The following is a 9,741-nucleotide window of genomic DNA, read 5'->3' as shown; positions in this document are numbered from 1 at the left end:
GCCGCCTGGGCCCGGCCCCGCCCCGTCCCCCCGCCTCCCCCCGCCCGCCCCTCCCCTCCCGGCAGCTCCCAGCCGCGGCTCCGGCGGGCGAGGCCGATAATGGCGCCCTTGTTCGCGGCCCCCGGCCCCCCGCCTCCACAGCCTCGCCTTCCCCGGGGCCGCAGGCGCCACGGAGGCGGCTGCCGGGCTGCGGGCACCCGGGGCGGCAGGGGTGAGGGCCGGCTCCGGCCGCCGGCGTCCGGCCGCCCCTGGGCCCGTGCCGAAGCCCCGCCCGCCGGGCACGCGCGCGTCGCCTCCATTTTGCCTGCTGGGTGCGGACGACGTGTGGGGACGCAGGGGGCCGGCGCGGCCTGGCGCTCGCGGGCGCCCCCTCCGCGCCGCCGGCCCCGGGAGCACGCGCTCGCGGCCGCGTGAGGAGCGCCGGAGGCAGCCCGAGGCGGCGGCGCGGGGCGGCGGGCACCCGGCCTTCGGGGGCCGCGGGGGAGCCCTGGCCGCCCACGTGCCCCGCGCCCCCCCCGCCCCCCAGCCTCGGGCCCCGCCTCAGCAGGCTGCGCGCGCACCCGTGGACGGCGGAGGCGAACCTCTCGCCCCGACTGGCCTTTCGGGAGTGCGGCAGAGGCCGCGTCACGTGTCGCTCGGCTCCGCCTGCGGCCGCGACCACCGGAAACCCGCGGAGAAACAGCGGGGCCCGAGCCGGAGGTCGGCCCTGGGTGACGGGCCCGGCGGGGCTGCTAGTCGGTGGATCAGGACTGTGCTCTAGACGCTGCCGTTACTGAGGCAGCTTAGTTTGTTGTGCTGCTCTAAAGCGAAAGGGTACAACCGAAGGAAGGGGTTACTGTTTTTTTTTAATTAAAAAACTAATTCTGAAGGATTTTATTTTTTTTATTATCTGTTTTTCGTTTTCTAAGTTTTCTCTGCACCCAGTGTGGGGCTCAAACTCTTCCACGGGACATCAGGAGTCACATGCTCTTTGGACAGAACCAGTCAGGCGCCTCTTGAAACCTCATTTTAAAACTTCCCTAGGAAAAAAACAGACAAAAAGACTTCCCTAGAAAAACCAAAGGATTTAGTTGTTTTCATTATTTACAAAAAAAAAAAAAAGGAAAATCCTTAACAGAGGAATTAACTTGTTAATTATGGATATACAGTTTTTTCCCCCACAGGTTTTATTTATTTATTCATGAGAGACAGAGAGAGAGAGAGGCAGAGACACAGGCAGAGGGAGAAGCAGGCTCCATGCAGGGAGCCCAACGTGGGACTCGATCCCGGGACCCCAGGATCAGGCCCTGGGCTGAAGGCGGCGCTAAACCGCTGAGCCACCTGGGCTGCCCTGGATATGCCTTTTTTAAAGAATGATTCGGTCAGCATACAAAAATGCACTGGATCGTGTTGCAAATATAATTTTTTTCTTTCATAAATAGACTGGGCTTCTCTGATTTTTTAGTTTTCAAAAATACTTTTCTAGTTAGAATAAATTCAGAGGAAGAAACAGTTCTATTCATAACTGTAGAAGTAATGACAAAAGCCCCATGTCGCTCATTCCATTGGCTTACATTTAATGCTTTTATGGAAGGTGTTCTGATTAGGTGAGAATTTTTTTTTAAATTTTATTATTATTTATTTATGATAGAGAGAGAGAGAGGCAGGGACACAGGAGGAGGGAGAAGCAGGCTCCCTTCCGGGAGCACGACGAGGGACTCGATCCCTGGTCTTCAGGATCGCGCCCTGGGCCAAAGGCAGGCGCTAAACCGCTGCGCCACCCAGGGATCCCCTGATAAGGTGAGAATTTTGAAGGATGCAAAGGTGAAAAATCTATCTTTCAAGAAAGGCGAGATCAGTAAAGGAGGTAAGACATCCTTGAAGGAGACAGAACAGCTAGCTAGGCTGAGCAGCCGTGTGCCAGAGGTGTTTCCGGGTGTGTTACCATCCCTCCTGGTCTGTGCACAGTCATCTGAGCTTCCTGGGGAGCTTACCAGAAATGAAGAACGGGAGTCCTTGCCCCTGACCTGCTGAATCAGTCTGCATTTTAACAGATTTGTAGGTGATCCAGATGCATATTAAAGTTTGAGAAGCACTGTTGGATGGTATATTTTATTTATTAAGAGTTTTAGGAGTTGATTATAGTTGCAGTTGGTAGGACATGATGAAATAAAACCATATTGCCTGAGGGTAAATTAGCAACTCATTTGGCAGAATCCTCTTTTATGGATGTAACTGCATTCTTATACTTGATTCTCAGCTCTGAAGGTTGAGAAATTACACCTAACCGATTGATCACAATTGATCAAGGCTTTGGGGGTTCACTCACGCTAAGTATTAATTCAATAGGGATATGTTGCTACTTTAACAAGAAAGTTGACCTCAGCAATGTTGTATTTTGTTTTATGACTATTAAGCTCTTGGGGAGGGTATATTTATATTTCAAAAAGTCCTTGATTAGCATGAAATCACACAACAAAAGAGCATAGTTTTGGAGGCTATATCCAGTACCCTGTAAACCTCAAAAGGAAGAGGACCATTTTCTTTCTTTAAAAAAAATTTTTTTTAAAGATTTTATTTATTTATTCGTGAGAAACAGAAAGAAGCAGAGACACAGGCAGAGGGAGAAGCAGGGTCCATGCAGGGAGCCCAATGTGGGACTTGATCCGGGGTCTCCAGGATCAGGCCGTGGGCTGAAAGCGGCGCTAAACTGCTGAGCCACCCGGACTGCCCTAAAAATTTTTTTCTTTAAATTCAATTTGGTTAACATATAGCGTATTGTTAGTTTCAGGGGTAGAGTTTATTTATTTTTTTTATTTTTATTTTTATTTTTATTTTTTTAAGTTTTTTTTTTTTTTTTTTTTTTTTTATGATAGTCACAGAGAGAGAAAGAGAGAGAGAGGCAGAGACACAGGCAGAGGGAGAAGCAGGCTCCATGCACCGGGAGCCCGACGTGGGATACGATCCCAGATCTCCAGGATCGTGCCCTGGGCCAAAGGCAGGCGCCAAACCGCTGCGCCACCCAGGGATCCCTCAGGGGTAGAGTTTAGTGATTCATCAATTGTTTTTAACACCTAGTACTCATTCCATCAGGTGCCCTCCTTAATGCACATCACCCAGTTACCCAACCCTCCCACCTCCCTCCCCTCCCGCAACCCTCAGTTTGTTTCCTAGAGTTAAGAGTCTCTTATGGTTTTGCCTCTTTGTTTTTTATTTTATTTTTTATTTTCTTCCCATGCGTTCATCTGTTTTATTTTTTAAATTCGTATGAGTGGAATCATAGAGTGTTTTTCTCTTATTTTTCTTAGCACAATACCCTCTAGTTCTATCCATGTTATACAAATGACAAAATTTCATTCTTTTTGATGGCTGAGTAGTATTCCATTGTGTATAGTGTATATCTACCGTATCTTCTTTATCCATTCATCTGTTGATGGACATCTGGACTCTTTCCATAGTTTGGCTGTTGTGGACATTGTTGCTGTAAGGAAGGGGACCATTTTCTGATCTCTTACACTCAGTGTCTTGCGGAGGTGCCTAGCACATGGTAGGAACTCAATATTTATTGAATTTAGAATACTTGAATTAATTAAAGATGTTTGGTTTAGCTAAAACATTACTTGCTGTTTCCTAAAAATCTATTCTATAGCACTATTAGGTTCTTTTCTTTTTTTTCTTTTCTTTTCTTTTCTTTTCCTTTTCTTTCTTTCTTTCTTTCTTTCTTTCTTTCTTTCTTTCTTTCTTTCTTTCTTATTCTTATAGGTAAGCAGTGAGTTTCTATTACTCTGGATCAACAAACATCTTTTTTATTTATTTTTTAAAGATTTTATTTATTTGTTCATGGGAGACAGAGAGAGAGAGAGGCAGAAATATAGGCAGAGGGAGAAGCAGGTTCCCCACAGGAAGCCCACGTGGGACTCCATCCCAGGACTCCAGGATTATGACCTGAGCCAAAAGCAGACGCTCAACCACTGAACCACCCAGGTGCTCCCAAACATCTTTTTAAAAACAATTTATTTGTTTATTAGAGAGAGAGAGAAACAAAGAGAAGGAGTGTCAGAGAAATCCAAGCAGATTCCCCACACCAGGCTTGATCTCATGACTCATGAGATCATGACCTCGGCCAATACTGGGGTCAGTCGCTTAATTGAGCCACCCAGGTGTCCCTCAACAAGCTTTTTTTTTTTTTTAAGATTTTATTTATTTATTTATGAGAGACACAGAGAGGCAGAGACCAAGCAGAGGGAGAAGCAGGCCCCTTGCAGGGAGCCGGATGCGGGACTCAATCCCTGGACTGGGATCACGCCCTGAGTTGAAGGCAGTTACTCAATCCCTGTGCCACCCAGGTGTCCCTCAAGAAGCATTTTTTGAGAGTTAAAGTATTCACTGGCCTGTCTTTAAAAAAAAAATACAAAAATTCTCTTTGTAGAAACATACATATATTTTAAATAGTTCATCTTTAATCGAGGTTTTTTTTTTTTTTTAATTGTAAAGGAAGATTAAGCTTCTGGATTTATATCCTATCTAGCTCAAGCATTTAGGGATTAATCTTGATAAAAGTACTGATGCGAACATTGGTAACAAAAAAATTTTTTAAAAAGATTTTATTTATTCATTAGAGCATGTATGTACACATGCAAGCAGGGAGAGGTGCAGAGGGAGAGGAGAGGCAGGCTCCCCCCTGAGTAGGGAGCCCAGTCTCAGGATCCCTGAGGTCACAACCTGAGCTGAAGGCAGATGCTTAACTGACTGAGCCACCCAGGCACCCCATTGGTAATAAATAATAACTATGACAGGCTATAATGTTCTATTTTATTATAACATTTTTCTGTAAGATTATATACATTGAAGTTCTATTCCTTTGGAGCATTTTTTGTGCTTTAACATAATTAACTTTTTTCCTAGATTAAAAAAATGTATATAGTTACGTTAGCTAACAAAGGAATTTAAATTTTAAAATGAAGTTAATTTAAAAAAAAATTTTGTTTCACTGAAAGAATATTTGAAATAGGATAGCAAAAATTGTTTTAAAGTTCTATTATTTCTCTCAAGTTTTCTCAGCCAGAACATTTTTTTTCTTTTCCTTCTGTTTTGTTTTGTGTAAATAGAGAATCAATGCAATTGTTGATTCTTTGAATCTTTAAATCTTGTTTCTAGCTTGTCGAGAATTTTATATAGGACTGCAAGGAACTTCTGTTTGTAATTAGAATCATGTCTAGGAAACAGACTGCTTAGGAATAAAATCCTCTAACTTTTGGCAAGCCAAGGAGCTTTGGAAGGTATGTCAGTTTTTTCAGTAAGCCTCAGATACTTAAAGCTTGCTTTAGGATTTACTATTTTTGTACTAAAATATTGTTCACTTCTTTGCATTGCTTGGTAAAGTGCCTCCACTTCAACTATCAAGTCCTAAATGGTACTTTACAGGTTTTTATTTTCTTGTATTGTGCCGTTCCTCTCAAAACCCAACATTTGAAAATCCAAAGTGAAAAACAAACCGCAGTGGATATACTACTACATGTTGGCAAATTGAATTTAAATTAAAAAAAAAAAAATACCTGCAGGTGGATATTACTTTTTAAAAAGGGAACTGTTGATAGTATGGGGTATAATATGGAATAGTAGAAAAATAGAGTAAGACCTCAATTTCCCCAAGCTCTGTCTGATCTAAGCCAAGATGCTAGGCCTTAGGAGCTTCCAGTTCCTCAAATGTAAAATGGGAATAATTATACCTATTCATAATGTTATAATGGAGATGGTGTCATCTTCCCCATCTTTATATCCCCAGCACCTACCATGATGCCTGGCAGTAAAGAAATGCTGAATAAATAGGAAGAAAAGTGCTTGGCACATTCTAGGAAATAAGTAGCTGTTAGTTTATGTGTGGCATGGAATCTAGGAGTTAAGAAAAAAATCTAAGTCTTAGCAATTGTCAGTGACACATGATGCATTTATGACTATTTTGGGGACCATTTAATAGTTTTCTCCTTGTTTTAGACAGGTAACAATCTAGGTAGAGACTAGCTGAAGAAGAAAACTTTGTATTTATCTATAAAAATCTGTCAAGAAAATTCATTCTTTAAAAAGCCAGGTGGACAATGAGATAGCAGTTTACACCCATTAGGATGGTGATGATAAAAAATAAGCATTGGCGAGGTGTGGAGAGATTGGAACCCTCGTGTGCTGTTGATGGGCATGGAAAATGGAACAGCTTCCATGGAAAATAGTATGGTAGCTCCTCAAAAATTCCAATATTGAATTACTACATGATCCAGCAATGCTACATCTGGGTTTATACCCCCAAATAATTGAAAGCAGGAACCTGAACAACTATTTGTACACCCATGTTCACAGCAGTATAATCACAACAGCCAAAAGGTAGAAGCACTCAAGTGGCCATCAATGGATGAATGGTTAAACAAAATGGGGTATAACCATATACTGCAATATTAATCATTTTTAAAAAGGAAAGGAGGGCAGCCTGGGTGGTTCAACGGTTTAGTACCACCTTCAGCCCAGGGCTTGATCTTGGAGACCCGGGATCAAGTCCCACATCGGGCTCCCTGCACGGAGCCTGCTTCTCTTTAAAAAAAAAGAAAGGAATTCTGACAATGCTACCATAAGGCCAAGTCTCAAGTCTTGAAGATACTATGTTTTTTTTTTTTTTAAGATTATTATTATTTTTTAAGATTTTATGTATTTATTCATGAGAGACAGAGAGGCAGACCTAGGCAGAGGGAGAAGCAGGCTCTCACAGGGAGCCCGATGTGGGACTTGATCTCGGATCTCAGGATCATGTCCAGAGCCAAAGGCAGATGCTCAACCACGGAGCCACCCAGGCGTCCCTTGAAGATACTATGTTAAGTGAATTCAGCCAGTCCCAGAAAGACAAGTACTATGTAATTCTACTTATGTGAGGTACCTAGAGTAGTCAGATTCATAGGAACAGAGAGTAGAGTTGTTGCTGCCCAGGGGAAGGGGGAAAGGGAAGTTGGGAATAGAGGCTAAGTTTTTGCAAGATGAAAAGTGTTCTAGAGATGGGTTGTACAACAATGTGAATGTCTTAACACTTTTGAACTGTATGGTGGTTAAGATGGTTAATTTTTTATGTCTGTTTTATCACAATTTAAAACATCAAATGGAAATGTGAGTATATTCAAAAAGGAAAAAAAAATTGGTACTTTTTTTGGGAAGGCAATTTGGAAATTTATGTTAAAAATGATACCCACATACTATGATTCTTTATTTTTTTTTTAAATTTTTTTTTTAAATTTTTATTTATTTGTGATAGTCACAGAGAGAGAGAGAGAATGAGGCAGAGACACAGGCAGAGGGAGAAGCAGGCTCCATGCACCGGGAGCCCAACGTGGGATTCGATCCCAGATCTCCAGGATCGTGCCCTGGGCCAAAGGCAGGCGCCAAACCGCTGCGCCACCCAGGGATCCCGTGCGCCACCCAGGGATCCCTGCGCCACCCAGGGATCCCTGATTCTTTAATATACTCCTGGGTATTTATCCTTAGAAATATATCCAGAAAAAAAATAAAAGTGAGAAGTAAAAAATGATTACTTAAAAGTTATTTATAAATTTGAAAATATGGATAAAACCTACTTGTCCGACAAATGAGGGGTGCAAAGTAAGTTTTTGCATATTGACCTATTGAACTCTGTAGCCTTTTAAAACAATACGTAAAATTATATGGGTAAAGATTATAGAACACAGGAGATGATATCAGGCTGGTTAGATTTTCAGGAACGTTCATTTCTAAAAGTCTCATTTTATTTATATTTTTAAAAAAATATATATTTATTTTAGATAGAGCAAGAGTGAGTGGGGGTGAGAGGGGGAAGGGGATAGAGGAGGAGGGAGAGGGACAAGCAGACTCTGCAGTGAGCACAGAGCCAAGGCGGGCTTGATCCCATTACCAGATGACAATGTGAAATGAAATCAGGAGTCTGACGTTGAACTGAAAAGTCTCACTGTTTTACTGTCATTTCTACAAAAGATTTAAAATCTTAAATATTCTAAATACTTTATATTCTAAATATAAAAGCTATTTTTATATTTTAAAATCTCTATGCTGATTATAAATTATTTTTACCCATTTGGGAAAACGTGTTTACTACGTCCTCTACCTGACAGTGCTTTGTAAACCTCTAGTATGGAATTTTTTTTTTTTTAATTTTTATTTATTTATGATAGTCACACAGAGAGAGAGAGAGAGAGGGGCAGAGACACAGGCAGAGGGAGAAGCAGGCTCCATGCCGGGAGCCTGACGTGGGATTCGATCCTGGGTCTCCAGGATCGCTCCCTGGTCCAAAGGCAGGCGCTAAACCGCCTTTGTTTGATCCCTGCGCCACCCAGGGATCCCTCTAGTATGGATTTTATAGACATTAAGATTGTAATAAAATAATTTCTTTTTTATATGCATTAATAAATTTGGACTCTAAAACCTGGGTTTGGATTTGGATCCTGCTTTTTTTCAGATTTTACTTGGACGTGTCTCTTAATTTTTCTGAACTTCATAGAGTTCCCAGTCTAATGAGCACTTACTCTGAAGTGGTCACTGGACAAAATGTTTTTACATGAATTAGGTCATTGAATCCTTCCAACAAACCTGTGTGATAGCTATCTCTATTAATATCCTTTCTACAAATGAAGAAACAAGGGCTCAGTTTCAGCTTCAACAGGTAAGACTTTGGAAGTCATCACTTCTATGACTATAAACTGGAAGAAACACTTGGTAATTTTGGCAAATATTGTTGAAGGCTGCGTGTAGTACCATAAGTGAGAGTAGTAGAAATGTGGGAGCCTGTAGTCCTAGAAGATGCCTCACACTTTCTTGGGTTTGGCTTCCAGGAAATCTACCAGATCATCTGGTAAAGAGCCAGGAAAGTGCCCATGTTTCTCTAGCAGGGGGAGGGGGAAGGTAAACATTTTGAAATCTCCTCAGAACATTCCTCATAACAAAGACCTAATCTCCAGGGGGAAACGACTCTTTATTAGAGCCTCAAGTCCTCCCAGTCTACATTCAACCAACTCCAGTCCCCTGTAGCATTCCTATCTCATCTAAGGGGGCAGGGAGGAGCTAAAAAACACTTTGTGAAGTTTATAGCCCAGAGACAGGCCCAGTAAAAGACTAAAGTTTAATTATGAGGTAGCACACTTCACTTAACACTTTACCACCACATCACAGAGCTATACTACAGTAATAGTGGATTACAGCTGAAACATGTATGGTACACTATTTAAGGAGGAGTCCTTAGAGGAATCTGGCACCTACAGCTTCAGCAAACATTAAACACAGCCCTATTCTTAGCCAAATTGGTATGAAGCCTCTTGACTATCTTAGTTTCTATTACTTGATGTGTCACATTTGACTTGCAACAAAAAATTAGAAGGCATGCAAAAAGCAAAAACACCATCTGAAGGTAAAGCAAGCATCAGAACTAAACTCCGATCTGTGATACATATTTTGGAATTATCCAGACTGAGAATTTAAAAGAGCTATGATTAATACGTTGAGGGCTCTAATGGAAAAAGTAGGCAACATGCAAGAACAAATGGGTAGTGTAAGCAGAGACATGGAAACTCCTAAGAATCAAAAGGAAATGTTAGAAATCCAATGAATGCCGCAGAACGGAAGAAACCTTTGGTGAGTCCATCAGTAGACTCAGCATATCTGAGGAAAGAATGATAGAACTTGATGATTTCAATAGAAACTTCCCAAACTGAAATGCAAAGAGAAAAAAAAAAGAATGAAATA

General features: G+C 42.0%; 1 protein-coding gene across 11 annotated transcripts in view; it reads left to right on the top strand.

Annotated features, from left to right (window-relative positions):
• The window catches only part of EFCAB2 (EF-hand calcium binding domain 2), a 122,000-nt gene that overhangs the window by 338 nt on the left and 111,921 nt on the right, over window positions 1-9,741 (top strand). For 3 of the 11 annotated variants that reach the window (XM_072830274.1, XM_072830276.1, XM_072830280.1), the window contains one exon: window positions 3,438-3,526. The exons of 6 other annotated variants lie outside the window; for them this stretch is intronic. The gene's annotated coding sequence lies outside the window, so the exon portion shown is untranslated. Of the gene's footprint in view, window positions 1-3,437; window positions 3,527-5,136; window positions 5,259-9,741 lie in introns of those variants that run through there. 2 more of the 11 variants (XM_072830275.1, XM_072830281.1) reach the window with 2 other exon arrangements.

The sequence above is a fragment of the Canis lupus genome, chromosome 6 (assembly GCF_048164855.1).
Source record: "Canis lupus baileyi chromosome 6, mCanLup2.hap1, whole genome shotgun sequence".
Taxonomy (NCBI): Eukaryota; Metazoa; Chordata; class Mammalia; order Carnivora; family Canidae; genus Canis; species Canis lupus.
Note: the sequence above shows the minus strand (reverse complement) of the source record. Positions and strands in the feature narration are given on the sequence as shown.